Genomic DNA, 26,096 nt, shown 5'->3' with positions numbered 1-26,096 from the left:
CCAATAACACTGCTTCCGTAACACATGCAGTTTTACTGTTATATATATTTCTTTAAATAATTGCATACCAAAGTAAGAAAAAGTACTATTAACTCTCTCTATATAGACGCAGGCATAAGACGTGAAGGGGCTGGGGAGTAGAACTAAAGTAATAATCTGTTTTCAGAAAACATTTTTATTTTTTATTTCATAAATTTTTTAAATGTCTACAGCAATGTAAATAGCATTTGTCTTGATTTTGGTATGAAATTATTAAAAAATGATACAGTAAAACAGCATGAAAATCAACCCAGGGGTACTTGGGGACATGCAGAACAATAACGTTTTGGAGTTTTCAGAAAACAATTTTATTTCATATTTTTATGATTTATTTTTATTTTTATGTACAGCATCAACGGCATTGACAAAGCTGTCCAACAACGCCAGCTTTATCTTTCCTGTTACATCGTAGATGTGCAACTCTTTAATTTGACAGTCCGAGCCACTGACCGTGTCCACTTACTGCAGCTTGGTCATTTCTACGTCGGTCCCATGAGAGCACAAGAAGTCACTGTCATCTGGATCAGAGAAGCCTAGGAACAAGCAAAAATCTTTAATTAAAACCAAAGCCAAGGCCAACTGAGCAACGAGCCACAATACAAAACATTGAGGTTCATCTGGAAAGGCTTCTTAATGGTGTAGCTGAAGTTTCCACAGCCGCACCTTGTTCTTTTCAGCTTGAACAAAGACGATCAGTTTTTGTTTTGTTTTTTGTTTTTCAGAAACTCCTGCCTGGCAGCCGTGAGAAATGCAGAACTATTCCTGGATTGCTTTCTGGGAGTGAAGTTAAAGACAAATCAGTTCACCGCGTCTTCACCTTCTTTACCTTTGAAATCGTTATGTTGGCCCCTTACACTGAAGCGAATGGGAGGCTAAGTCTTAATATAATTTGCATATTAGAGGTATAAAAAGCTCAACTGCTACCTGTGCTGTCGTTTGTCGGAGCAAGCCAAGTTGAGTCTGCATCAGGTGGTGTCTCGAAAAGGATGCATGAGCAGTTCTGCTAAGGTACGAAAAGACAGTGAAGACTCAGTGGAGGGAACGTCTCTCCCAGAAAGCAGTCCAAGAATAGTTCTGCGTTCTTCACTGCTGTTCTTCAGCGCGCCAGGCAGCCATACCATTTTTGGTCATCTTTGCTATGGATAAACAAGCTGTTTTCCTCCAGGCTGAAAAGAACAGCAACCCAGTCAGGCGCAGCATAAGTGAGCAGCCTAGATGTAAATGAACCTCCCTGAGAACTTTTATTGTGACTCTTTGCTGAGTTGGTCGTGGCTTCTGTATTAATCACAGATTTTTGCTTTTTCCTTAGGCTTTTCTGATCCAGAGGAATTTGACATCATGTGCTTTCGTAGGACCGGGGTGGAGGTGACCACGCTGCCATTTTTGCGGTGCGTGCCACCAAGCTGCAGAAAAATGACCGTGACGGAGGTGAAGGCCCTTTGTCCCAGACAGAAGGTGCGAATTGATGATGTTTCAGAGCCGTATATTGCGGGACCTTTGTTGTGTTTGTGGTCAAAATGTATAGCAAACTAATGCTGTTTACTTGCATTCTTTAGGTAGGAGAGGTCCATGCAAAGGTTGCGCTGCAGGGCATCATAAGCAGGGTGGTCATGGTCAGCGGCTCGGACTGAGCTCAAAGAGGTCTATATCTATGATAGAACAGGGGAGATGAAGCTGACGTTGTGGGACAGCTTTGTCAATGCTGCTGAGGCCCGCACGTCCTACGTCTTCAAGAACCTGTCCACCAGAGAGAGAGAGACGGGTGCCTTTGCGTCTGTACTGGTCCATCTAGCAGCATCAAACAGATTGCATACTTGGAGGTGGCAGAGCGAGCAACCATCCAAGAAGACGAGAAATCAACAACGCTTTTTGGTTGCACAATAAAAGGTATACAGGTGTTTATTTAACGGCGGTGCTCCAGCTGCCACCACAAGCAAAAGGAATTTGTGGAGAAGTCGAAGACGCACAGGTGTGAGGGCTGTAGACTGAAACAGCATTCACTGTCTTTCTGATTTCACTTAAAGATTTTCTGCATGTTTTGATAGAAGTTCAATAAATGTTCATTTTTTTCATCAAATCGTTTTTGTATTGTCTGCTCTTTTTTTTGGAATAAAGGGTTTCACATTGAATATTTAAAAATATATTTAAAAAAATCTAAATATAAAATATTTTATAAAAATATTCATAAATGTATCAAAGTGTGAAAAAATGTAATTTGAGCAAATTTTACTTTCAAGTTTTAAATTCAAGTCCATTTTTAAAGTCTGTTCTAGTCTATAATTAACCTAAAGTCTAGAAGTAGGTATAAGGGTTATGCTTAAGTAATTCTAAGGCATGTTCAGGATGCAGGTGTTTGTGTAAATGGTCCCTTACAAAAATGTCCTGTGGTATTTCATATAATAAAACATCAAAAGTACCACATAAAATTAGTGTGGTAATTGTGTAGTATTGTGTTGTTTTTTGGGACATTTTACCACAGGATTTTGTTGTACAGTATGTAATATTCCTGTAATATTCTTGTGGTAATGTGTGGTATTATTTTCACATTTCTGTATTATTTACCACAGGATTTTGTTGTAAAGTATGTAATATTCTTGTGGTAATGTGTGGTATTATTTTCACATTTCTGTATTATTTACCACAGGATTTTGTTGTAAAGTATGTAATATTCTTGTGGTAATGTGTGATATTATTTTCACATTTCTGTATTATTTACCACAGGATTTTGTTGTAAAGTATGTAATATTCTTGTGGTAATGTGTGATATTATTTTCACATTTCTGTATTATTTACCACAGGATTTTGCTGTGCATTATGTCATATGACAGTGATATTCTATAGTCATATTTGGGCAGTAATACTAGGAATTTTCTGCAATAAATCCGGGGTCATATGATCAAATGTAGGATGGTATGAGCCCCCAGAAGTTAAATTACTAGGTCACATTAGAATTAGAAGTGATTTTATTTGCAACACATATCAGTGTTCACAGACATCTTTATACAAATGAATACAAATAAAATAAACAATAAAAACAAATAAAATTAGAAAATCCCACGACTGCTAAGCTTGCGCTCATTTGAGAGTTTATTGCGAGCTGCTTCCTTTAAAGATTTTGTGTCCACATCCGGAAAAGCAAATCTCACATTTCCTGCAAGAGAAAATCGGACAACTTAGCTGTATGCCAGTACAGTTTTTTTTAAAACCACTTGAATGGTTTAACGGCACCAATAACAGTATAAACATACTTTAGCACAGCCAAAGAATGACAGAAATGCTGTGTTGACTGCATTGAATTTCAATCATGTTAAAATTATAAAAAATTAATTGCACATGTTAATGCATTTTCATAGTCCTGGGGCCAGATTCACTAAACATTCTTACGAAGAATTTTCTTCTTAATGGATAACTATTTCCAAAATGTAACCTGGGCTGTTTTTTTACTGTAAACGAGACAAACTTATATCTAAAAGCATAATTACAACAAACGAGCCGTCTTTAAGATTGACCGTGATTTTGTTTTCTGGTCAAATGGCCGGTGAATGGGAGTGCCAGGGGCACTACTTTGAGCGCATCAAAATCAATATTTTTACGACACTAAGAAGGCTCGACACACCATGAAACTTTGCTCTAAGTATGGCCTGGGTGAACTCGAGCATTGAGAACATTGTTTGTGTACACAGAGTTTACTAAAAAGAAAGGTTTTGAACAACTCACTTTCACTGTTTGAGTTTCCGCTCGCAGCCGGCTTGCCAGTCAAGAAGTGTCGATCTCCGAATGCAAGGATGGATAGCTCCTAAAGCATATTTCCATATAAATGCACAGCTAATTCATTGTTTAGTTAACAGGTGAAAAACAATATTAACCTTCTAGTTGTAAATCGATCTTTACTCTCCTCACTATTACGTCGCATTCGGAGATCGATACTTCTTGACTGGCAAGACGGCCCCGAGAGGAAACCCAAACAGTGAAAGTGAGTTGTTCAAAACCTTTCTTTTTAGTTCTTAATTTCTTAAGAACTTCTTAGAATTTATCTTAAGAAATTAATTTATTTCTTAAGTAGATATTCGTGAATCTGGCCCATGTGACCAAAAAAAAAAAAAAAAAAAGAACTCACTGAATAACTCTTCCATTTTCTCTGGATCCAGTTGTGGTCTTGGGGGCAGACTTCCATTTGCATTTGATTTCTTCCCTGTTAATGAATGTGCAGCCATCTCCTCCCGAGTGAAGGACTGGGACATCAAGTCTTGTAGCATGCGCTGTGGTGTTTTTGCCCAAGACTGAAATCTTTTGCCAGAGTTCTGCAAATGAAATTTCAATAAATTTAGTTAATAAATTTAACAAAAGCTGCCCAAATTAGTAGTTGATGACGCTTCACAATAAAGTATCATTGGTTAAAATCAGTTAATGAATTAACTAATGTGAACAAACAATGAAAAATTCAATTATTAAATGGTTTATTAAGCTTAGTTAATGCTAGCAATAAAAATGCAATAGCACAGGCTCTGAACTACAGTAGCTACCAGTTCCTGTTGATGGAAAAGAGGTATGAGCATGTCAGACAAGAAAGACATACAAAATGTGCAGGGCTGCGTCTCGATAACGACTGATCTAAGCATTAAAAAAAGCATTTTCTATAAGTCCTTTTACGAAAGGTGAATCTTGACATATATTTTACAAAAATATGTCAATATTCGCCATTCACCAATATTGACCTAAGTGTTGTGCATGCTTCAAAATATCTCACTGTTAACACTCATGTTATGATTTATGCACATGATCATACAGATAAAGCTGCTGCTGCTACTCTACCTGCCCCAGATAACAGATGACACTTTACCAGTCAGATCTAGGCATAGCTGTCATAGAAAATGCCACATTCAAGGTGAGATAATTTGATATTAAAAATCATGGGTGTCCAGGTTACTACAAACGGTGAGAGAATCTAGTGGCAGGTACGTGATGTTTAGGTGCCACAGAACACACGCTATTCTATGGATTAAAATAGGAATAAAATACAAATCCTTATTTATCCCAGTTTTGAAGCACATGTCCTAGATTACTTTTTTATTTTTTGGTTAGTCATTTAATTTAGATGTTTATTTCAGTGTTTTCTGCTTGTTTGTTTTCTAATTATTAATTTATAAATTAATTTAAAAAAAAACTGAGATACAAAAAAAACACAATGCACTTGAATAAAGTTAAAGATGTAATCTGCTGATTTTCCTGTGGATGACCTCAGAATTCGGACTTCTTTACAATTATTTCAGAGCACTTGTAGATCAATTTCAGTTACGATGCTTTTCAGTTGCTACTTCAGTTACGATGCTTTTGGAAAACAGACCATAATACTAAGGTCAGTCGTATAATCTTTTTTTACAAACTTCTTAGGCTTACGATGCTCTTGGGAAATGCTTCCCTGAGCAGTGGGTCCCTAGGACTGTTTGTTTGTTTTCAGACAAACCACCCATAGAATTATAGCACAGGCCTGTCTGTTTTACATCTAGCGGATGATACATGAGAGAAAAAAATTAAACAGTTGTGATTCAGATATACAGCACCTGCTGCAGTATTTTGATAATTAAAAACAGCGTGCTATATGTGGGAATCTGTGTTAAACGATGTTATTAAATGATCAAATCCAGTATACACCTCATTGATAATGCTATATACATGCAATATATACAAGCAGATGAGCTCTATAATGCATTACAATGGTTTTCTATGAAAAAAACACACCAAAATTTGCATATTGCATTTATTCCCCTTGATCTGTATGACCAAACATATTGTGTATCATCAATAAGGTATATATTGAATTGGGTCTTTTAATATTACCATTTCTCACTACAAAACTTGCCATTAATAGCAGGAAGCCTTGTATTTTTGTCTTCCAGGTAGCCATCCCTGCAAGGGTGTGATGCCAGGTGAAAACATTCAATATGCACTAAATGACCACCACCTGTCAAATCAAATTTGAAAACCAAAACTTTCTTATAAATGAAGTTATTGATTACCTCAGCCTCAGTTCGAGGTTGTGACTCCCTCAGTCTTTTTATATCATCAAGAAGACCAGGAATTTCTACAACAAGATTTTGACACCTTATGACAGTGCACTTTGAAAGGCAAATACATTGTAAACAATAATTTTCAGAAATGTAAAAGTGTCTACCATCTACAGTGCTTCCAAGTATCATTTTGTGATACTTCAGGCAAGTTGTAGTCTAGTGGTTAGAGAGTTGGACTCGTAACCAAAGGGCCCCAGTTTGATTCCCAGTACTAACAGGAAACAACTGAGGTGTCCTTGAGCAAGACACATTAACCCAATTGCTCCCAGTTGGTAAATTGTAAGTTGATTTGGATAAAAGCATCTGCTAAATGAATAAATGTAAGTGTACTTCAGGGTGCAGGTGAAGTCATGTATTAATTTGCATATTTATAACGTCAAGTTTGCGTTTAGACGAGTTTTAGCACTTAAAGGGATAGTTCACCCACAAATGAAAATTTTATGTTTATTTTCTTACCCCCAGGGCATCCAAGAGGTAGGTGACTTTGTTTCCTCAGTAGAACACAAAGATTTTTAACTCAAAGCGGTGCAGTCTGTTAGTCATATAATGGCAGTGGATGGGTACCAAATCTTTAAAAGTAACCAAAAACACGCACAGACAAATCCAAATTATACCCTGCGGCTCGTGACGATACATTGATGTCCTAAGACACGAAACCATTGTTTTTTGCGAGAAACTGAACAGCATTTATATATGTTTTTACCTTTGATACACAGCCACGTCCATCTGTCATGAGCACGAGCTTAGCATCAGACTCCTTACATGTGTAGCGCTCTGGCGTAGTTTACGCAAACACCAGAAGTGATCTGTCGCTTGTATACGACACTCATTGTTTACACAGTGCAGAGATTGTGGGTATAGCCTTTAAAGGTTTGGTGCCCATCTACTGCCATTATATGGCTGACAGACTGCACCGGTTTTCGTTAAAAATCTTCTTTTGTGTTCTGCTGAAGAAACAAAGTCACTTACATCTTGGATGGCCTGGGGGTAAGCAGATAAACATCAAATTTTCATTTTTGGGTGAACTATCCTTTTAAGATCTGTTCTACTCTATGAACGCTCACATACTGTAATACAACTGAATGCCCAATAAAGCTTTTCAAGTCATATTTTCATATTTTCTGTTACATACATAAAGTAGTAAACACAGCCCAATAACACAATTTTACCAGGAATCACTCTAACTATACTTCCTAAATCCCGATTTATATCAACATCGTCTGATAACATCAATATATCTAACATAAACTAATAGGCAACTATATGTGGTGGTTTAAAAATCTACCTAGGTTTGTTAATATGTACCTGTTATTTGAAAAAAGCTGCCAAATGCTCTGAAAGTTGCTAAATATAGTGTTACCGCATGCGGTGGATTGTTGCGGCCCGCCTCAAATAAATTATGGGAAACACTGGAGATTGTCTTTCAGAACGAGCAGTATGAAACGTGTAGAGCGAGGGGCCCGTCAAGGTAAATTCTATGTGTGGGAAGCACTGATAGATTGCAGTTTCTTGTTTTATAACATTTGTTAGATTATAAATTAATTTGTTAAGTTAATAAATGTAAATACCTGCAAGAAGTGACTCCAGGGATCGATGTGCATTAATTTGTCTTCTGCAGTTTTCAAGCTCCTCTCTGAGCTGTTTGTTCTCATCCTGAAGCTCCTTCATTCTTCTCTGCATGTCGTCAATTGACTGATTTACAGGTGCCTTTAAAAGATGCATAAGTAATACACATATTTACTGTTTTTTGAATACAGGATTTTTCCTAAATCTGTCCTTTGAAAATTTGTATTAAATATTTGCTAAATATTTTGTAAGCATGTTGTGCTAAATCTGGTCTATTGGTTTTGGATGTTGCTCATGTGCTTGATGTAAATGGTCACACTATCCACATGATGCTTTCAACTACCATGTAAAGTGCTGTCGCTGGTCAAGAAGGACTGGTAAACATTTTGATAAAAGGATCACAATCACCTTAAAGGAATAGTTCAACCAAAAATGAAAATTACCCATTATTTACACCTGGTACAGCTTCTGTGTCTGCACAATTTGGTGTGTTAGAAGTGAGGTTAACACCACTTTTTACCCGGGTTTATGAAACCCAGCTCTGTCTGGAGCACTGCTTTTGCTGCATGTTACTGCTGGGGTTTAGAATGTTGAATGGTGAAAATGATTCTAGAATTGAACAGCAGCATTTTATACTTGCCTGTATTTTCTCAGACCTCTGTTTAATTAATTGCTGCATCAAATGCTGCCCATGCTTTAATTCAGTTCTCCGTACTTTTGCTGGCTGTAGAAAAAGTAAAAATAAGTTAACTGAAAAATTAAACAAGAAACTAAATCTCAATTTTGTCATTGTGTGGAACAAAAGTTCCAGGGCAAAAGAAAAAAGGCAATTACATTTCTAACTTTAATATGTTTGGCTTCTGGTTTAATTTACTTCTAGTTATTTTGCATGTACAAAAACAGTCCATTAAAGGGATAGTTCACCCAAAAATGAAAATTTGATTGTATCTGCTTACCCCCAGGGCATCCAAGGTGTAGGTGACTTTGTTTCTTCAGAAGAACACAAACTAAGATTTTCAACGAAAACCGGTGCAGCCTGTCAGCCAAATAATGGCAGTGGATGGGCTGACCTTTAAAAGTAAAAAAGAAAAAAACATGCACAGACAAATCCAAATTACACCCTGCGGCTCGTGACGATACACTGATGTCCGAAGACACGAAACGATCAGTTGTTGCAAGAAACTGAACAGTATTTATATAATTTATTACCTTTGATACACAGCCACGTCCATCTGTCCTGAGCACGAGCTCATCATCTGGCTCATTTACATGTGAACGCGCTCTGGAGTAGTATACGCAAACGCCGAAAAGGGAAATCAGTGATAAAAAACAATCCCTGATGAGTTTGCGTAAGCAAACGTAATCTTTTAGCTTTAAATCGGTTTGAACAACCAGGATAAGAGCAAGTAATCACCATTTTGAATAGCCGCTATATCAACAATCTCTGTGCACTGTGTAAACAATGAGTGTTGTATACATGCAACAAACCGCTTCCGGTGTTTGCGTAAACTACGCCAGAGCGCGTACACATGTAACGTGACTGATGCTAAACTTATGCTCAGGACAGATGGACGTGGCTGTGTATCAAAGGTAAAACATGACATAAATACTGTTAAGTTTTTCGCAAAAAACGACCGTTTCGTGTCTTAGGACATCAATGTATCGTCACGAGTCGCAGGGTGTAATTTGTATTTGTCTGTGCATGTTTTTTTTTTACTTTCAAAGGTTTGGTGCCCATCCACTCACATTATATGGCCGACAGACTGCACCGGTTTTGGTTAAAAATCTTTGTTTGTGTTCTTCTGAAGAAACAAAGCCACCTACATCTTGGATGCCCTGGGGGTAAGCAGATAAATATTAAATTTAAATTTTTGGGTGAACTATCCCTTTAAGCTGCTTTATACAGTAATGCTTTCATATTGCAAAATATGGTGCATATGGTGGACTAGCAAAATGAGTGTACTTACCAAGGCTGAGCTGGCAGGAACTTCAGACAGATCATCTGTCAGTTTTTTTGGTTTTACAATTGATCTTTTTCCAGGGACATCAGCAGAAGGTTTCATCCTCCCAGTTAATTTGTCCCTTTCTTTGACAAGGTTCTCATCCAGGCGTGACTCTATAATATTAAAATACATGTCAATAATAGGGATGACACATCTTATCAGGGTTTCACAACATTAATATAATTTAAGTTTACCATCATTTAAATAACGTAAAGTATCAAAAGCTGACGATCTAACGTTATATGTATGACACTTGTCATATAATTACTTTTACTTACATTTTGACACTTGTCATATAATTACTTTTACTTACATTTAAGTACAAAGGAGATTTCTGCAACAGCACTCTTTACTCGTTTAACTCAGTAATGAAAAAAATGTTATATAATAAACGCTGTACTGAACCTAACTCAACATAAACATCCAATATTCAAAGCCTATCACGTTGACTAACATAGCCTAATGACTCAACAGTAACTTAGTTCATGGCCATGTCTCTTCTGTTGGGCCTTTTTGGAAAATCTCAGTGTCCAATTCATGAACAGATGTTGTTATTATTACTGTTGTTATTATATATTGTTGACGACCTCAAAATAAATAATGAATATGGACATATTCCCTGTCTTGCGTGCACATAAAGAGCGATATTGTCGCGTTTGATAAATTAAACAGGCAAATACACAGTTAGCACAACAAATAACACATAAAAGTATTGCAGAATCACTTAAATCATGTAAACATGCGACTCACCAGCAAAACACACGACTCTGGCGACGTACTGAGACGTTTGGTTTCTCCCAGTGGGCCAGTTGACGAGTACTTCTTTAGAGAAGTCCCATTCCTCGTTATTTAAAGTTTCAACGTGAATGTTTGTTTCGTCGATGTACTTTGACAGCCCTATTTCTACTGTTTTCTCCTCAAAAAAATCAAATAAACAGAAACGCATCATCTTCGTATCAAAGCTAGCTCGATGATGTCCGTTAAGAAACGCTGTGACGTATTACGTTCAAAACCCAAAAGTGCGCCAAAGCGGCATCCACCGAGAACTAAGGAGACGATGCTGCTATCTAGCGGAGGTATGTGATAATTGCCATAAAACCAAATAATGACAAATACAATAATTTTAACAATAACAATAAAGTAGATTTATTGATTTATTAACACAAACTTTACATACAGATACATAAAAAACAAAAATGGAGCCTCCCTTAAAGAGGGGACGGTACAAAAAATATCTTAAAGATTCAGATGTACTTGTTCCCAGACAGACAAGACACAACTGGAATAAACATGGTTTAACATGGGTAAGTTTTTTTTTTATTATTATGTATTTGAAAAAATAATTAATTTTGAAATAATAAATTATTAGTGGCCAGATTTTCAAAACAAATTTTCTTCGTTTGTACTCAACAATACTTTAAAGAGTAATAAGGAAATCTAGGGTTTGTTTGATTGATTTTGTTTTTAATTTGGGGTCCCTGGGTTGGCTGAGAACCTCTAAACTATAGTGCATAATTCATAGGGTTCTGGGGGAAAGGAGGAAGGAATGACAGAAAATGAAGAAAGGAGAGAGAGTTCAGAATGTGAGAGCTGCAATGAAGGCCTTTATAATGAGGTACATCAATCAGTTTGATTTAGGCTATAATGCCTTACAAATATGTCTTTTATTTAAATAAGCAAATGTATGTTTATAGCCTGGCCTTTATCGTTTATTGACAGACATGTATATGCTACTTAAAATCAAATTAAAGACAATTAAACAATAAAAATGTGATGTCTCACATGGACAGTTTAACAATTTGTACTGTATCATATGTTGAAACTGAGAAATGAGCACCTCTTCGTCCAGCCTAATTAATAAAATACTTAAATCACCAATAATAACCATATGTTTAAGTAAACAAATAAAAAATATTAAACAAACACATTATTTCTTTTGCTCTTCATTTCCACAAAGAATTCAGAAGAGGAAGTGACTGAAAATGGCTCAAATGAGGTACCAAACCATAAAATGTTTCATTCTTGTAAGTTTTATCAGGTTATGTGCCATTACTGTATGGTTATTTGAAATGTTTCACTTTCAGGATGACTGTGAGGCTCAGGAGCTGATTATGGAAGATCTGGAAACAGGGCATTTGAATAGCAACTATGAGGTACTTTCAGTTGAGAGAAGGGGTATTATCAGAAAAAAAAACTGTGTTGCCTTTAGCTTGTCACTATAGGACTCTTTATATGTAAATACTTACTTGTCTAAAACCTTTACATACATTTGTATGCTGTATACATCTTTAAACCGATTACTGTTCAGAAATTTACTTCAATCATAATTTTGAAAATAAAAAAATTATGTTTTAAATAAAACCATGTAAACTTCCAATAAATTTAAAGAATAAGGGGGAGGCGGCTTAGATTAGCTTGAACCCAGCTCCATCATGAATCCACTTGTGGTGTGTCTACCTGTAAGTTAACATAAAATAGAACTGATCCTATTTAGCAACTTTTTAGTACATGACTAATTAGTTCCCATCTTTCCAAGAACCAAAACTTTAAAATAATACATTGAGTCATAAAAGCAGTTTTTTCTTATCAATAATTTTACCAATTACTTTTTACTTAAAATTTGCCAACTGTCTGTTTGATGCTGAGTTGCTGTTTTGTTAATGTGACTTCATGATGATGATCTCTCTTTTTTTCTAGAAAAACTGTCCATCAACTTCTGGATCCCATATAGATGCAGGTCAGGCAAATCTGATGATTACAGCATTTATTCTCCGTCACAAGATTACAGGAGCAGCTCTTCAAGATCTCCTTACTCTTCTAAATGAACTAATGCCTGGTGTAGCACCCCAGACTAGCTACCTGTTTAAGCAAACTCTAAAAGATGTGCATGGTGAAATGGAACTGCATTTTTATTGTCCATATTGCACTGAGTATATTGGAGAAACTGGGGAGGGTGTGTGTAGGAATACTGATTGCCAATTGGAGTATGATTTGACTACTTGCAAAAAAAATGGAAACTTTTTCATCTTTTTACCATTGGGTTCACAACTAAGAGACCTATTAGAAAATTCTGAAATTTTCTCAAAGCTTGGAAGGTCCCAGAGTTACAGTGATGATGCAGTCTCTGACATTTTTGATGGTAGTGAAATGTCGCAAACAATGCTTGAAAACAACATACGTGAGACAGATTTAACTCTTCTTTGGAACTGTGATGGTGTTCCAGTTTTTGAGTCATCAGGGTATTCTATCTGGCCTTTACAATGCGTTGTCAATGAACTGCCACCTGCAATCCGAAAAAAACATGTTCTTTGCATGGCATTGTGGTTTGGACGGTCAGCACCAAATATGAGTACAATGTTCACTCCAGTCATTGAGGAAGCCAAGATGCTTTCCACACAGGGCTTTATCTGGCAAAATCCAGTCACAAATACACCAGCTACCTCCCGAGCATTTCTACTCACCAGTGCTTGTGATGCAGCTGCACGACCCAGACTGAAAAATTCCATTCAGTTTAATGGGAAATTTGGTTGTGATTGGTGTCTCCATCCTGGCGAAATGGTCGAGAAAGGAGCTGGGTTGGCGCGTGTGTATCCATTCAGTCTTCCTGAGCCTGAGCCGAGGACACAAGACAAGTGGGAAGAAGATGCTATTGCTGCAAATAGTACTCCCATAAATGGTGTCCGTGGCCCTTGTCAGCTTTTGTTCTTGCCATTGTTCAACATAGTGAAAGGATTTGTACCTGACTACATGCATTGCGTGCTGCTAGGTGTGGTTAGACAGTGGGCCACTCTGTGGTTTGATTCACAATACAACCAGTGTCCATGGTACCTTAGTAGACACACACAAATTCTTGACTCTAGGTTACTTGAGATAAAACCTCCAAGGGAGATAAGTCGGGCACCACGCTCATTATCAGAAAGAAAGTTCTGGAAAGCTACGGAGTGGAAGTCTTTCCTCTTGTATTATTCCCTTTTTGTTCTCATGGGTGTACTACCTACAAAATTCTATCAACACTGGTGTCTTCTCTGCTTTTCTCTCCACATTCTGTTACAGCCCAGAGTGCCAAAACATCTGATTGAAAAAGCTGATTTGATGCTGAAAAAATTTGTCATAAATGCTGAAACGCTCTATGGCAAACAGCACATCTCATTTAATGTGCATCAGCTGACACATTTAGCAAGCAGTGTGTATAGCTGGGGACCCCTTTGGGCTGCATCTGCCTTTTCTTTTGAGGCCAACAACAGGAAACTGCTGAGTTTCTTCCATGGAACTCAGCATGTCCCCATTCAAATAGCAAAATCCTTTTTGCTATGGAGAAGAATCCCCAAAATGCTAAAAGAAGCGAATGACGCATCACCAACTGTGGTCAGCTACATTGAGAATCTCTGGAACTGCAGCAGTGTTCTCCCACAGAAGTCTTTTAAAAGGGATATCTTCACCTTTTTCTGTAAAGGTGTAGTGAAACAGTTGCCTGTACAACATATGCTGGCTTTAAAGCGACTCCTGGGGAAAGTTGTTGACCAAGGCATTTACCACAGCAAAGTATTGATTGGTCAGAACTTATTTGCAGTGGAGAACAGTTCCTCATCAGATCGGAGATGCAATTGTGTGGCTGAATTTTGTGATGGCACATTTGGCATTTTAAAACACATTCTTGCACCGAAGTGTGTAACTTGTGAAGAGGTTTGTCAGTGTGACTGCAGTACTTCTTTAATGGTTTTATATTCAAGCCTGCCCACTGATTCACATGTGCTTTTCAGAGATGCTCAGATTGGGTTCAGTTCTGCAGGTTTTACACACAGAGTTTCCCTTGGAATTGAAATTAGAGCTAAATTTGCAAAAGACCTGAAAAGAAAGTGCTTTTTGATTTCATGCAAAGATGTGTTTTTTGTTGTTCCAATGGTGAACACAGTAGAATCTGACTAAAGAACCGAAATGTCCAAAATAGATACTTGTGTGCAGGTGTGGTATGTATAATATAAGCGTGTGTGTAATAATTTATAATTTATTTCTTTATAAGTCTTCATAAAACACCATATATAATACATGCTAACTAGGCCTATGTTTCACAAGGTTTTCTAAGAAAGGTCAATTTGCTGTTATTGTTTAAAATATGTCATGAATTCATTTTTATTTGGGCTCAACTTTTTTTATTGTATAATAAATTAAGGTTTATTGTAGCCTCTCACATTATTTCTCTCAATGTCTTTGTTTTTGAAAAACCTCATATGCGCGCACACAAACACAAATTAGCAAAAAATATTTTTCTTACAGTAAATGTTTTTCATGAAGAATATGATTTGGCAATCATGATATATGTAGCTCTGCTCAAATACTCTGGTATTATCACACACAAAAACAAACAAACAAAAAACACAAAAACCACACATGTAACTTACAATCCAATTATAAATTCCTGTGATAGTACGCAACAAAAGTGGTATTTTTTTCATAAATACTGTACCTCTGATCCAGTCCTTTTAAAAAAGAATTACCACAGAAAAACAACAGAAAAACCACAAACAACATCTAATGGTAAATTCTTGTGATACTGTACAACAGAAATTGTTGTAGTAATCCTGTCATATTAGTTTGTGCTGGTATTACCACAAAAAAACAACAGAAAAACTACAAACAACATCTAATGGTAAATTCTTGTGATACTGTACAACAGAAATTGCTGTGGTAATCCTGTCATATTAGTTTGTGTTGGTATTACCACATAAAAAACAACAGAAAAACCACAAACAACATCTTATGGTAAATTCTTGTGATACTGTACAACAGAAATTGTTGTAGTAATCCTGTCATATTAGTTTGTGTTGGTATTACCACAAAAAAACAACAGAAAAACTACAAACAACATCTAATGGTAAATTCTTGTGATACTGTACAACAGAAATTGCTGTGGTAATCCTGTCATATTAGTTTGTGTTGGTATTACCACATAAAAAACAACAGAAAAACCACAAACAACATCTTATGGTAAATTCTTGTGATACTGTACAACAGAAATTGTTGTAGTAATCCTGTCATATTAGTTTGTGGTGGTATTACCACATAAAAAACAACAGAAAAACCACAAACAACATCTAATGGTAAATTCTTGTGATACTGTACAACAGAAATTGCTGTGGTAATCCTGTCATATTAGATTGTGTTGGTATTACCACATAAAAAACAACAGAAAAACCACAAACAACATCTAATGGTAAATTCTTGTGATACTGTACAACAGAAATTGCTGTGGTAATCCTGTCATATTAGATTGTGTTGGTATTACCACATAAAAAACAACAGAAAAACCACAAACAACATCTAATGGTAAATTCTTGTGATACTGTACAACAGAAATTGCTGTGGTAATCCTGTCATATTTAGCTCTGCTCATTTGTTGTGTGGTAAATTTATGTTGTACTACAGTGTTACCACAGGATTACCACAGGACATTTTTGTAAGGGGTTGCAAACCATTTGTGGTGAGATGCTGAAACAATTTAAGAAATATAGTCAGACTGGTTAGTAATGAGTGAAGCTGGTGCTACTGTTTGTGGATTTTGAAAAATCCTGCTTTGCTGAGATTTGATGTATTTGTTTTCAGTTGATTTTATCTAAGTATGTGGACGAAGTCAGTTGTAGTTCTTGTGTTTGTTTTTCTTCAGTAATTCTGCTTGTTAACAGCAGGTGTTCATCACTAACGCTCAATAAGCACTTAATTGATTACTTAATTGCCTTATCTTTAACTCTGCTCAGAGTGGGACTAAACGTTGATTTAACAATGGGGGTTTAACTGTGTAAATATGTTAAAATATTACAGAATAGATCAACAATTGTTACAGTGATTGTCTATATTTTGTACTTTTAAAGTTTTCTTAATTTTCTGTGTCAATAAGACTAAATAGATAGGCCTATTCAATCACATAATTTTAGATGTAGTATGCAGTGTAAAGCAAATACAAAAGTACGCGACACGGTGATCGTTGGAGACTCCATCGTGCGGTACGTTCTTGCTAACTTAGCTACCGGTAAAGTGCACACTCACTGTTTCCCTGGTGCTCGAGTTCTCGATGTTTCCTCACAGATACCTGCCATCCTGGAGGACGATGTGAGCGTCGGTGCGATCGTCCCGCACGCGGTGGTGAACGACGTCAGGCTGCGGCAGACAGAGGTCTTGAAGAGGGATTTCGGGAGCCTGATCCAGACAGTACGCAACACATCGCCCACAACGAAGATCATCGTGTCAGGACCGCTTCCCACGTATCGACGTGGACACGAAAGGTTCAGTAGACGTTTTGCTCTAAATGAATGGTTGTTGTCATGGTGTAAAGAAGAGAATCTGCTCTTTGTTAATAATTGGAATCTTTTCTGGGAGCGTCCTAGGCTTTACCGCACTGATGGCCTGCACCCCAGCAGAGTCGGAGCAGAACTGCTGTCGGACAACATCTCCAGGACGATGTGCACCATTTGACTAGTAAGCAAATCTTCAAATAGCTGCGATGATGGCTTTTGTTATGCACATTTAAACCATAGTACTGGTGCTGTCCAACCTATAAAGACTGTGTCTGTACCTCGAATAGTGAGGTCAAAACAAAAAATTATTGCAGGATCTAGAAAAAACCTAATTGTGATTAAACCAGAAAAATGCACAGTAAATGAACAAAAACAATTTTTAAAGCATGGGCTCTTAAACATTAGATCACTTGCACCCAAATAACTTATTTGAAATGAAATGATCACAGATAATAGTTTTGATGTACTCTGCTTGACTGAAAATTTGATAAACCAAACGACTACATTGGTCTTAAAGGAGAACTCCGTTGTGATATTGACCTAAAGTGTATTAAATCATGATACCGAGTGTGAACGTACCTTGCATATCTCATCTCGGTTTGTGTCCAGCTGTCCGAAATCTGGGGTCAGTTAGCCGATGCTCCCAACAAGGTGTCAATGAGAGCCAATAGGGCATCGAAGAAGCCATGTAAATAAATCAGTGTTTTACGCCATTTACGAGGCACAAAGTAGCTCCACACTTCATTGGTAGACTTCCAAGGGCCCTGACATTTAAAACGAGACATTGAGAACTCAGAAAAAGCACCGGTAGTTTATTTACAAGTAGATTTATACAGACATCTTCCACCAGGAACAGACCGGTCGCCGCCATCTTAAATGTAGTCACAATAAGTCGAGCACGAAGGAAACTACAACCTGATACGTTGATAACCTGATAAATTCCTTGGTGCACGACACTCGACTTATCGTGACTAAGTTCAGGATGGCGGCGACCGGATTTTATTTTCCAGGTACTGTCTGTATAAATCTTCTTGTAAATAAACTACCGGTGCTTTTTCTGAGTTCTCAATGTCTCGTTTTAAATGTCAGGGCCCTTGGAAGTCTACCAATGAAGCGTGGAGCTACTTTGTGCCTCGTAAATGGCGTAAAACAGTGATTTATTTACATGGCTATTCCGATGCCCTGTTGACTTTCAATGACAACCTGTTGTGAGCATCGGCTAACTGACCCCAGATTTCGGACAGCTGGACACAAACCGAGATGAGAAATGCAAGGTACGTTCACACTCGGTATCATGATTCAATACACTTTAGGTCAAAATCACACCGGAGTTCTCCTTTAATGAGTCTACTCCACCAAACTACTGTTATAAGCATGAACCCCGTCAGATTGGTCGTGGCGGTGGTATTGCAACAATTTATAGTGATATTTTCAATGTTACTCAGAAAACAGGGTACAGGTTTAATTCATTTGAAGTACTCCTACTTAATGTTACTCTGTCAGATATGCAAAATAAATCTCTCCTATCTCTTGCTCTGGCTACTGTGTATAGACCTCCAGGGCCGTATACAGATTTCCTAAAAGAATTTGCAGATTTCCTCTCAGACCTATTGGTTAATTTTGATAAAGCATTAATTGTTGGAGATTTTAACGTTCATGTTGATAATACAAATGATGCGTTAGGACTTGCGTTTACTGACCTGATAAACTCTTTTGGAGTCAAGCAAAACGTCACTGGACCCACTCATCGTTTTAATCATACACTAGATCTAATTATATCGCACAGACTTATTTCAACAGCTCTGTGCACCCATAAATAAACATGAACTAGACAAAATGACTAGTAACATAGGCACGATCTTCTCTAATACATTAGAAGCTGTTGCCCCCATCAAGCTAAAAAAGGTTAGAGAAAAATGTACTTCGCCATGGTACAACAGTAATACCCATTCTCTCAAAAAAGAAACTCGAAAAACTTGAGCGTAAATGGAGAAAAACTAACTGAGAAAATTTTAGAATTACATGCAAAAACATGTCCAGCTATAGATGGGCTTTAAAAGCTGCTAGAGCCGAGTATATCCACCAACTCATAGAAAAAAAAAACAGAACAATCAAAGGTTTTTATTTAGCACAGTGGCTCGATTAACAAATAACCAGACGCTGCCTGACCTAAATATTCCTGCAAAGTTTAATAGTAATGATTTATGAATTTCTTTACTGATAAAATAGACAACATCGGAAATATAATAACAAAAATAGATACTACAGCAACTGATAACATTATTTATTACACCAGAAGAAAAACTCCAGTGCTTTACAACTATAGAACAGGAAGAATTAAATAAACTTATCACCACATCTAAACCAACAACATGCCTATTAGATCCTGTACCCACTAAATTACTAAAAGAGTTGTTACCTGTAGCAGAAGTACCGCTTCTCAATATTGTCAACTCATCGTTATCTTTAGGTTATGTCCCAAAACCATTCAAACTAGCGGTTATTAAAACTCTTAAGAAACCACAGCTAGACCCTAGTGAACTGGCAAATTACAGACCCATTTCTAATCTTCCATTTATGTCTAAAATGTTAGAAAAAGTTGTGTCTGCTCAATTGTGCTCCTTCTTGCAAAATAATAATATCTTTGAAGAATTTCATCATAGCACAGAAACTGCACTTGTAAAAATAACAAATGACTTGCTACTTGCGTCAGATCAAGGCTGCGTCTCATTGCTAGTTTTACTTGATCTTAGTGCTGCGTTCGACACTAAAGATCATGAAATACTCATTGATCGATTACAAATCTATACAGGTATTCAAGGGCAGGCTTTAGAATGGTTCAGATCATACCTGACTGATCGCTATCACTTTGTTTATTTAAATGGGGAGTCATCGCACAAGGATCTGTCCTAGGTCCTCTACTATTTTCAATTTACATGTTACCCCTCGGTAATATTATTAGGAAATATGGGATTAGTTTCCATGGTTATGCTGATGATTCTCAACTATATATCTCAACAAGACCAGATGAAACTTCTAATTTAGCAAAGTTAACTGAGTGCTATTCGCGCGTAGTTGAACGCTTGAACATTTGAGTTTACTCGCGTCATTCGCGCGTGACATTTTCTTCACAACAGACACGAATTCGCGTCAAGGGAGGGGCTTCTGCCACTCGTCAGCGGGAAAGTAGTTGTAAAATAGGTGAATAAGCTCAATTTGCCAGCTTTAGCTTGCTTGTAGTCTCAATATGTATGTATATGTAGGTTAAATTGAGTAAAGAGCGTTTTTAAAAACTAACCAGATTGTCCGACCTCTTCACTCACTTTATTCCTAGCAAGATCCCTTTTATTACTGTTTCTACAAAAGTTCAAAGATGTATCGTACAGCTCCGAGGAACCACAGACAGCAACGGTGATTTTGTCCGCCATTGTTGTTTCGGATTTCTGCCTCCGTCACTACTAGAGCAAGCTCCTGATTGGTTACCGCGGCGCGGAATTCCGCCGAAGTTCAGATTTTTGAACTCGCGCGATTCAAGCGAATGGCGCGGCAATCGCTTGAAACGCTCAATGCGCGCCGCACCATTTGCGCTATTCGCGCGTTTCGCGCCACCTCATTCGCGCGTTTCGCGCCGCAGGATGGCTATTCGCGTTTTTGCATTGACTTAACATGTAAATCACTCGCGCACCTTTAAACTGCAATTTGCAAATAGACTGATGTACTGTTATTTCCTCTACAGTTAAAAATCTGGGTGTTATATTAGACAGCAACCTGTCTTTTGAAAATCATATTTCCAATGTTACAAAAACAGCATTCTTCCATCTTAGAAAACATTGCTAAGCTACGGAACATGTTACCTGTTTCTGATGCAGAAAAGTTAGTTCATGCATTCATGACGTCTAGACTGGACTATTGTAATGCACTACTAGGTGGTTGTCCTGCTTCTTTAATAAATAAGCTACAAGTAGTCCAAAATGCAGCTGCTAGAGTCCTTACCAGATCAAGAAAATATGATCATATTACCCCAATTTTACAGTCTGTACACTTGCTACCTATTAGGTTCTGTATCACTTACAAAATATTACTTCTTACCTATAAGGCCCTTAATGGTTTAGCTCCTGCATACCTAACTAGTCTCCTACTACGCTACAATCCCTCACGCTCTCTAAGGTCGCAAAACTCTGGACTTTTAGTAGTACCTAGGATAGCAAAGTCCATTAAAGGAGGGAGAGCCTTTTCACATTTGGCTCCCAAACTCTGGAATAGCCTTCCTAATAACGTTCGGGGTTCAGACACACTCTCTATGTTTAAATCTAGATTAAAGACTCATCTCTTTAGCCACACATTCACATAATGTATCTCATAACGTTGTACTTCAGTTACATCTGATCTAATGCACATCAACTTTCTTCAGCTTGGGCTACACACATTATTTTTTGCTTGGTTGGAAGTTGGAACAGCAGCTACGCTAATTATTTCTCTATTTGTTTTTCTGTTTCTGCCAGGGGATTCCCATCCCGTAGGAGACCGCCAGGGAATACCAGGTGCTGTAAGCATTTGCCTTTTCTTCACTATTTATATAATATGCTGGCTTTTAGAAAGACGTGTTTTACCGCTCTATTTATTACAATCATTTAAATGTATTATAGAGTTTTAAGTGTTTTACATGTTTTTTAGGCCATTTTATTACTCTTAACATTTTAAGTGAGTGTGTGTCTTTAAAAATGGATGGTTGGCCTGCCATGTGACTAGACACATGACAGGAAGCAGGAAGTACAACTGTATAAGAGAGCAGCATGACAAACAAAGGACAGTCACCAAACTGTTGGATTGAGGAGTTGCTAATTTTAGAGCTCACCTTTCCATTCACCACCTGCAAACTTTGGATTACACTTTCTGTGGATTGTATATACACCGGTGGACACTCACATTGGACTTATCAACACACTGGGATTCTTGGACTGTTTTTAGGGTATGGACAAATGAACTGTATTCTTTTAACAGCGTTTACCTCGTTTTATCGTGTTGTTTTAAAGTCTTTTATGTGAACCTTGTAAATAAACCAAATCTATTTAAACCAATCTTCTTTTATGTCTCATTCTTTTAACCACTAGTCATCTCTCACAGTTAAATCTGATCCCATTTTAGTCTTGTAACTCGGCTGATAAGGCCGATTGTTACACTTGGATGGGAGACCGCCTGGGAATACCAGGTGCTGTAAGCTTTTGCCTTTTCTTCACTATTTATATAATATGCTGGCTTTTACGGAGGCTGATCTTTAAATAGCCCACTTTTTGGAGCAGCCCTCGCTTACGGCCATACCGCGCTGAGAGCGCCCGATCTCGTCTGATCTCGGAAGCTAAGCAGCGTCGGGCCTGCTTAGTACTTGGATGGGAGACCGCCAGGGAATACCAGGTGCTGTAAGCATTTGCCTTTTCTTCACTATTTATATAATATGCTGGCTTTTAGAAAGACGTGTTTTACCGCTCTATTTATTACAATCATTTAAATGTATTATAGAGTTTTAAGTGTTTTACATGTTTTTTAGGCCATTTTATTACTCTTAACATTTTAAGTGAGTGTGTGTCTTTAAAAATGGATGGTTGGCCTGCCATGTGACTAGACACATGACAGGAAGCAGGAAGTACAACTGTATAAGAGAGCAGCATGACAAACAAAGGACAGTCACCAAACTGTTGGATTGAGGAGTTGCTAATTTTAGAGCTCACCTTTCCATTCACCACCTGCAAACTTTGGATTACACTTTCTGTGGATTGTATATACACCGGTGGACACTCACATTGGACTTATCAACACACTGGGATTCTTGGACTGTTTTTAGGGTATGGACAAATGAACTGTATTCTTTTAACAGCGTTTACCTCGTTTTATCGTGTTGTTTTAAAGTCTTTTATGTGAACCTTGTAAATAAACCAAATCTATTTAAACCAATCTTCTTTTATGTCTCATTCTTTTAACCACTAGTCATCTCTCACAGTTAAATCTGACCCCATTTTAGTCTTGTAACTCGGCTGATAAGGCCGATTGTTACACTTGGATGGGAGACCGCCTGGGAATACCAGGTGCTGTAAGCTTTTGCCTTTTCTTCACTATTTATATAATATGCTGGCTTTTACGGAGGCTGATCTTTAAATAGCCCACTTTTTGGAGCAGCCCTCGCTTACGGCCATACCGCGCTGAGAGCGCCCGATCTCGTCTGATCTCGGAAGCTAAGCAGCGTCGGGCCTGCTTAGTACTTGGATGGGAGACCGCCTGCGAATACCAGGTGCTGTAAGCTTTTGCCTTTTCTTCACTATTTATATAATATGCTGGCTTTTACGGAGGCTGATCTTTAAATGGCCCACTTTTTGGAGCAGCCCTCGCTTACGGCCATACCGCGCTGAGAGCGCCCGATCTCGTCTGATCTCGGAAGCTAAGCAGCGTCGGGCCTGCTTAGTACTTGGATGGGAGACCGCCAGGGAATACCAGGTGCTGTAAGCATTTGCCTTTTCTTCACTATTTATATAATATGCTGGTGTAGAGAATTTTGGTTAGCTCAAAGAATTTAAGATGATCAATATATGTGTGTATATGCATGAGACTGTTCCTCTCATCGCATATACACTGCAAACTCCACCAGGTCTTATAACCAATGAATAGGATGAAATGAGTTATTTAAAACATACATTTCAGTCAGGGAAAAGTAGTTTAACTCACAGGAAATCGTGTATAATAATCGTCATTAAATATACGCAATTTCCAGTTTCTGATCAGTAACAGTAATAATGATATTGACTGGTTTCTTTGCCCAGTGATATCCATTACTCTGACGTTGGCCCGTCGTCACGGCAACGCACTTCTACTAACCAGAACGGAGTTAAAACAATTGAACAGAATAGGGCTTAAGGTAGCAATATGAGATCGAAACAGTTTAAGTGACTTTGTAATGTAAGCATTCAGCACAGAGAATCATTATATGTGAATATATGGTTGTTTATTAAACTATTCTACTTACAAACGATCGCACATAGACAAACGTACATAAAACACAAATAGACAGAGAACGCGCGAGAGAGAGAGAGTAAGAGAGAGAGAGAGAGAGAGAGAGAGAGAGAGAGAGAGAGAGAGTAAGAGAGAGAGAGAGACAGAAAGTGAGTTTGCAAAGGGACAGGAATGAAACGGTTCTGAACATCCTGAAATCGTTTCTTTTATAAAACGCCTTAAACGCAGCTATCTACGTTTGTAGAAAGGACGGATACTTGCAAGCTTGTTGTTGTTGTGCATTGTTCCGTTTGTGTTCAGTTCAGAAAGTCCTTTCCAGTATTGCAGGCCTCATCATCTTCTCCGCTAGGTGAGACCCCCCCCCCCCCCATGGATCTGGGGGGGAGGTGCGGGTGACGTGTCTTTGTGTCCCGAAGGCAAGCGCGAGCGAGAGAGAGATGAGGGGAGGTTTATAAACCTGTAGGTCGTTCACGCCCACAGTTGGACCTTGTCCAATCCGGTTGATCTGAGTTTTGGAGGGAAGATTGAAAGTCTTTGTCTCTCACAATGGGGTTTCGCATGTGGAAGCTGATTGGTTGTTTGGCCACAAAACTTTCAAAAGTTCAATAATACATATAAAGCAAGGAGTTATTAAGATGCCACAAACATTAACATTTAGGGAATAATAAATGCTGCTCATAGACACCAAACATGATCTATGAATCTTCTCGGTTGACTGAGTGATTCTAAACGTGAGTCTTAGCATGCACAATGATTCACCTATTGCGGATTAATGTTTGAGGCCGACATACATAACAGAAACAACGATATAAGAAAAGGTAACACATTGATATGTGTACATTTCTATATAACTGTATGTGGGACTGTATGTCTGAATAAGGAAAGTGTATCTGCATTTCTGTAAGAGTCTTATCTTGATGGTGGGGGGATGAGTTGGATAGTGAACAAAGGTCTGGCTCATAGCACATAGGTGTTAATCATGGGGGAGAAGTCATTTAAGGAATATAACTAGTTATTTCATGTCTGATTGCCCTCCAGGCACTACATATCCCCTCTTTCGAACGTTGTTGTCCGTCCAACAGACAACAGCGAGCGACGTCAAAGGTGCGGAACAATCAGGCATGCACCCGGCACTCATGGCTGGAAGAGAGAGGTGGCTCTCTGGAGGTTGGTGCTTCAAGGAGTGGCTGTGGTGCCGTGGTCGACGTTATCAGGTGTGATAATGTAGACAGTGGCAAGGTATGGGTCCTCGAGCTTTGTGCAACAGGTGTCGAGGCACTGTCACTTGTCATCCTGACCCAGGTTGGTCTGTGTCAGGTGGTTGTTATCTAGTATCTGTGGTCCCTGCAGTCTGGAATCGCTGGTTGGACTCTCACTTGTGAGAGGGCAGGTAGTTCCAGGGTTCGCAGAGAATTGTCGTAAAGATTTTGTAGTGTAAAGAAGTTTCCGACGGACCCGGTTAGGGTGCAGGAGGGCAGCAGGTGTCTGTTATCCCGCTGTTTTGCTCAAATGTCATCAGGCGTCTGATGTTGGGGGTGTCGACACTGACTTGAGCGGGTCTGAGTGGTGTTGGTAGGGGTTTTGCTGTTGGGCCTGTGGGCCCGTTGCTCCATTCAACATTGTCTGGCTGCTCCTGAGGTGTCGGCTGGTCTTATGGGATGCTTTTTCCTTTTAGGAAGTCTAATGCGGTGTTGCGTTGGGCAAGGAGTCAGAAGTTTATCTTTCAGTACTTCTCAGTGGAGTTTCGTTCAAGGAGCTCCTTGTTAGCATCAGAAACTCTGTTCTGGAAAAGCAGGCGTGTTCAGCTGTCCTTGTGGGTGTCGGTTAATTTTGGTACTCGGAGACTTGCAGGTTCAGTTCATTTACCTCCTGTCTGAGGCCCTTGAGGGTGTGGGCCAAGGAGAAGATGATGCTGCTCAGCTCCTGGTTGTCCAGGCTGGATGTGAGTTGTCCATTTGTCGCAGTCCTGCTGTTCCTTTCTCTGCCATTGCAGGCCGTTGGCTGCTTTAGGCTGAAGGATGCCGTTCTCTGTACTCTGCTGAGTCTCCAGTTGGTCCTGGTGAGTGGCAGGGCTGGATGTCCGAGACACGCTGGTTCACAGTTCCTATTGTGAATCTCGCTGGCTGCGGCAT

General features: G+C 38.4%; 3 non-coding genes and 1 pseudogene across 3 annotated transcripts; all 4 read left to right on the top strand.

Annotated features, from left to right (window-relative positions):
• Positions 1-1,707: 1,707 nt before the first annotated feature.
• On the top strand, positions 1,708-21,406 carry LOC141322151 (uncharacterized; annotated as a pseudogene).
• An 864-nt stretch (positions 21,407-22,270) lies between these two features.
• LOC141317841 (5S ribosomal RNA) lies at positions 22,271-22,389 on the top strand. Its single transcript, XR_012352195.1, has one exon. It is a non-coding gene; the product is annotated as a 5S ribosomal RNA (ribosomal RNA).
• A 752-nt stretch (positions 22,390-23,141) lies between these two features.
• On the top strand, positions 23,142-23,260 carry LOC141317590 (5S ribosomal RNA). Its single transcript, XR_012351960.1, has one exon. It is a non-coding gene; the product is annotated as a 5S ribosomal RNA (ribosomal RNA).
• An 84-nt stretch (positions 23,261-23,344) lies between these two features.
• LOC141317840 (5S ribosomal RNA) lies at positions 23,345-23,463 on the top strand. Its single transcript, XR_012352194.1, has one exon. It is a non-coding gene; the product is annotated as a 5S ribosomal RNA (ribosomal RNA).
• The last annotated feature ends 2,633 nt before the right edge of the window (positions 23,464-26,096 follow it).

The sequence above is a fragment of the Garra rufa genome, chromosome 1 (genome assembly GCF_049309525.1).
Source record: "Garra rufa chromosome 1, GarRuf1.0, whole genome shotgun sequence".
Classification (NCBI taxonomy): domain Eukaryota; kingdom Metazoa; phylum Chordata; class Actinopteri; order Cypriniformes; family Cyprinidae; genus Garra; species Garra rufa.
Note: the sequence above shows the minus strand (reverse complement) of the source record. Positions and strands in the feature narration are given on the sequence as shown.